This window comes from Struthio camelus, chromosome 15 (genome assembly GCF_040807025.1).
Source record: "Struthio camelus isolate bStrCam1 chromosome 15, bStrCam1.hap1, whole genome shotgun sequence".
Classification (NCBI taxonomy): Eukaryota; Metazoa; Chordata; class Aves; order Struthioniformes; family Struthionidae; genus Struthio; species Struthio camelus.
Window position 1 is genome coordinate 9,293,567 of NC_090956.1, and position 5,217 is coordinate 9,298,783.

A 5,217-nucleotide genomic window follows, 5' to 3' on the forward strand; every position below is an offset into this window, starting at 1 on the left:
CCAAACTTTCATAGCTATAAAACAGAGACTGACTAAGCTGTCGAGTACAGACTAAGATCAGAACGATCCAAGGATGCTTGCTCCCAACTTTTTAATTTAGATCTTTTTCTAGGATAGAGATATGTTTTAAGCAAACACAAGCCCACTAAGGGCGCGTGTGGAGCCAGGCTTCTTTCCCTTTTACCAAACAGCTCCTTTAATTTTCCCTCCAGTAGCACTGCTTATTTGCTAAGCCATTGTCCAACGAAATGTGATTTAAAAGTAATTCAGTTGGAAAAAAAAAAAGCATTTTAAATATAGATGAAATAAAAAAGAAACCGGCAGAATGGGTGAAAAAGGAAATAGCAAAGAAACTCCAAGCAAACCCTAGGCCTTCTCTAGCATGTTACGTTGCCTGCCTGTGCAGAACCGGTCAGGAACCCCCTGTTTGCAGGAGCCACCCCAAAACGCGGCCCCCGGGAGGGCCCGGCTGCCTCGCTCGCCCCGTCGTGGTGCTGAGGGCTCCAGGTGAGGGGAGCGAAGGGGTGCTCCTGGCCCGGTGCTGCCCGTCCGCAGAGAAGGGGAGAAACATACTGGCACGGAGCGAAAGGAGCATGCGGGGAACGGCACTCAGAAACATGCTGCTTCATTTACACTGCTCTGAGTGCAAGTCTTTGTACTTTGAGAAGGACACCACCGATTTTTCACTGCCAGTTGGGACCTAGTTTTTATGTGTTCCAGTAGGTTTTGCTATCCGGCTGTCCTGTGCTCCGTGGCATAAAGATCACGGAAGGACAAACAGCTGGAAGGGCAGTAACGGGATATCCAGAGCTACATTAATCCATATTGCACCCGTTTGCTGGAGAGAGGATTTTCTGCCTCAGGACCCTCAGCGTGGCACCCTGCCCAGCAAGGAGGGTCACCGTCGCCACAGGTAAAGCAATGAATTAATCTGTTTGAGGTCAGAGGATGCCCTGCTCCGCAGATTGCAGCTCTTCACATTGAGATTAGCCCATAATTTTAACTATTGACCCAGCAGGCCTTATCAGCAAACCTTGCTCTGAGCCTGAGATCACTTTGCTTGGTTTTCTCTGCCTTTCCTTCATTTCAAGGGCTTATTTGCAGCCACACTTAATTTCTTTTGGTTGCTGAATTTTGATCCGTTCTCTCTCTCCTCTTTTTTTTCCTGTTCAGCTCTCTGCCGTAGATGGAGCTAGATTTGAACATCTGATAAATACAAATGCCTCTTTCAGATTGTTTAATCACATGCATCAGCAACGCACTCTTTTTATGAAAAAAATCTTTTCAACAGCCTCTAGCAACGCTTTAGTCTAATTCAAATTGGTAACTTTGCTCTTACAATGGGAGTGGCTCAAACTGGTGGATGATGAACAATTTAAATATTAGTCTTTCAGAAGTTACTGCCTCTGTCCTGTTCCTGCACGGTCTGAAACCCTTTTCAACTGTTCTTTTGGGAGCGCCACATGTCCCTCATTCAGACGTATCTGGTTTCTTAGACAATGAACTTTTTTGTGTTTGTTTCTGCCTTTGCCCTGTTAATTTTGCTGCAAGGTTTGATTACTCTGCACAGCTTAAATCACACCACCAAAGTCAATCCTGATTTGTTTATTCCAACTCATTCACTTTGATCAGGGAACGTATTTTAATTAAAGCATACTAAATTAACATATAAGGAGATTAAATGCTAAGGAAATTGGTGTTTTATCCTGAGCAACTGCAAGAGGCAATCGGCAGGTGCAGAAGAAATCTGCTGCGAAATAGCCCTGCTCAATAAGACTATTTGCAGGATGAGGCATTTCCCTCTGTCAGTGAAACCAGCCCATTCGCAGAAGGTCACTGGGGCTTTTAGGCAATCCCAAGCCAGGCTGAGGCTCTGCAGCTGCCCTCGAGCAGCCCCCGAGAGCTCGCCCAGCACCGCAGCTGCAAGCGCTGTGAGCAGCTCTCCGAGACGTCCCTTGCAGGGACCCTGCCAGGGTGATGGGGTGCTCCCGGGCCGCCCTCTCCGCTTACTCCCCAAACACACACTTTTCCATGTCAAGAAATCCTAGACTTCGTATCACTCGCTTCTTTGAGCCAGCCAGTGCCTTATCTGAAGCCTGATAAGCAGAAAGCTAACCTCATAACCAGAAGCTTGCTGATAACCCCACGCGCTGCTGCTGCCCGTCCTCCCCCTTGCAGCCAGGCTCTCTCCAAAGGAGCCTCCGTGCAGCGGGGAGCCCTCGGGGGGCGCAGGCTGGAAGAGGAGGGGGAAGGAGGCAGAGGGTGGAAGAGAAGAGGCGCCAGGCCCTTGCGGCATCCGCGGGGAGAGCCAGGGCCCCACGGCACCTTACCTGCCTCGGCGTGCGCCTGCCTGGCCGTGCTCCGGCGCTCAGCCAGCTGGGCGGCTCCGGCAAGGGACCCCGGCGGCGCAGGGGGCAGGCGCCGGGAGCAGGACCGCCTTGCGGCCCGGCGCTGCCCAGCGGCACCCAGCCTCCAGCCAGAGGTGGGGGCGAGCCTCCTCTGCCGAGGGCAGCAGCCCGGGGCTCCCGCGGCCGGCAGAAGAGGACGCGTCCCCTCTTGGGATGAGGGGACCTCAGCGAGCTGCACGGGGGCACTAACAGGGTCAGGCCTGCTGCCCCGGCCCCCCACGCCAAGCCCTGGCCCGCGGCCCCCCGGCTTCCTAGAGCAGAAGAGGAACTAACTGTACCTGGGGTCACCCTGCAAAAGGGGGCTGCGGTTTCTGGGAGACGAAGCTCTTCCAACCTTGCGTTGAAAGGTCTCGACTAAATCGGGCCCTTGCACAGCATCTTTCTCCTGCGGTGCAACATATCCAGTGCCACCTCGACAGAACAGAGAGTTTAGTTACTCTCCAGGGCAAAACACTGCACCTTAGCGAGATCACCGAGATGTGACTTACGCACTGTCACCCCCAGCAGGGGCATGAGAGAAAGCTTTCTTGTGAGCAAGGCGGGTTCACATGCCCTGCAGTAACGAATTTGGACAGCAGACCCAAAACAAGCACTTGTCCCCTTGGACGGTATCTTAAATTATTCCTGGCTATTTAATCAGCTATTGGACTCAAGAGAGTTTCTTTCCTGGGGACGTCTAAGCAGGTATCAACTGCACACCAACACATGCCCAAAGGTTTGAAAGGGGCAGAAGTCCCTCTTCTGACACAATTAGCCATGCTGCTGCCGCTCCTGCTCCTTCACAAGGACTCTCATCCTAGAAGTGCCGGTGTAGATACAGTCCCTCAGGGCCACTTCATACCTGCAACAGGCCTGAGCAGAAGTTTTGAGCACATGGGGCCAAATACATAAAATACTTCTAGTTTCACTTAAAATATAGCAAGGAAACGGGCAGCTGTGCAGATTTTCTGCCCAGACTATTACATTACAGGACAAAGCTACTATACTGGAAACATTTGTGCTTTCTGCTGTGAGACTGTGCACATAATGACCATGTTATATATATATATACACATATAGGAAAATAAGGCAAAATTAGCACAGAATATTAAAAACAGAATGCCAGTGTCTTGATTCATATCTATTCCTGTAAGATTTGTGGTCCCTTTAACTTACTTTCACTAAATTGGGCATCATCTTAATAACCGAAAGAGAACATGACTAGAGAAGTCCATGTTTGGTAAAGGGCCTGGTGACTTTCCCAGGAAAGCCACTCAGTGAGGGGACGGCCCCACGGCAGGACTCGCCACGCTGCGAGTGTCCCGCAGACGCTGGCGGACTGCCCACGGCCTTCCGAAGACAAACACGCTTTGCAGGATTGGGCACAGGGCTACTTTGTATAAATGCAGTCCCTTAAATTTAACTTTATTCTGTTCACAGCTTTTCCCTGTTATCGCTCATGTTTTGTTAAGTGTTTCAATTCCTCACCTCAAGTGTAAGAACACTTGTTTAAACACAGGCAACAAAACATGAAATCGTAAGAATTATTGACAGTGCACCTTCTGCCCCAAAAGTTCTCAAAGTTATCACAATCCAAAGACCCAACTGACAGGATTTAAAGATAAGAAAGATATGAAATGTATAATCTTTTGTGTGATTTCTAACTGTGGGAGTTATACTTTTAAATACCTTTGGAGAACTCTGCTACTGGAAGCTAAATTCATTTCACATTAAGAACCATATTTTCCCATTACTAGATGGGTACAAACAAAGGTAGCAAAATAAAAATTGATGGGTGCACTCTAAAAGATACATAGCTCATTTTTTTCCAATGGCAATTCTGATTGTGCCAAAATTAAACAGTAGGTGCTGAAACGAGAGTAATACTAATCCTGAATTACTGTTGCTAAAAAAACCCAACAGTCAAATCACTTACCTCATACTAAAAAACATTTACTATTTCATAAAGACAACTGAGAATAAAAGGTTATTAAACTTGCAAGAAAAATTACTAGACATCAGGCAAAGGAAGTCCAAGATAAACATAAAAAGACAAGCTGAAATATCCTACTTGGCATAAGATCATCAAGCGTTAAAAAACACTTGTAAACCTCAAAAGCAGAAGGTAAGTCTGTTCTTTACTTACCAGCCGATATCCAAGCTAAGCTTTCTCTGCTCTTTCACATCACTTAAATCCCAAGCCACCCAAGACATGCAGCTGCCAGTTCTGCATTGGTGATACTGCTAGTTGTTTTAATGGAAGGTTGTTATCAGTACCAGAAATTAGCCATTTTAACCATTTGAAACAGAGTTTTAAAAATAACTGATATTAAAATAAATAGTGTTTAGTTAGTGCAAGGAAGCGGAGGGGTGGGAGGGTGGAGAATTGTCACAAGCTATTTGAACTTGGCTGGAATAATCAGGTCCCTGTATCAGGATCCTGCGAGACAGCTTGACTTGCAAAAATGTAAGAAACTGCCTCCGAGTTCTTTAAGCTGGAAAACTTTTGGGAACAACTTGCTCAGCTTGGAAAGTTTTGTTATCAAACCCATCGGTATAAAGTGCAGTTTTGGCAAGTTCTACCCTAACCCCTTTAGCTGGAAAACGTATGCAAAAGCAATGAGGATTTATGAGGTTTTGAGAGGAACATGAAGGAAATTCAACTGAAAGTGATACAGTTTTTGTGGATCCCTTTAAACAATACTTAAATGCTGTTTAAATGAACTCAAGGCTGTGCTGTTATTGAGAGCTGTTCTCAACACAAAGAGCAGTTGCTAAAGACAAGCGTGGCTATGGTTACAAAAATGAACACAAAAGTTAATGCAAAAAG

General features: G+C 47.0%; 1 protein-coding gene across 1 annotated transcript in view; it reads right to left on the minus strand.

Moving 5' to 3' along the window:
- Positions 1 to 2,755, minus strand: part of OTOA (otoancorin) — a 39,633-nt gene extending 36,878 nt beyond the window's left edge. Inside the window, exon 1 of the mRNA XM_009683368.2 lies at positions 2,687 to 2,755. The gene's annotated coding sequence lies outside the window, so the exon portion shown is untranslated. The remainder of the gene's footprint in view (positions 1 to 2,686) is intronic.
- Between the last annotated feature and the right edge of the window lie 2,462 nt (positions 2,756 to 5,217).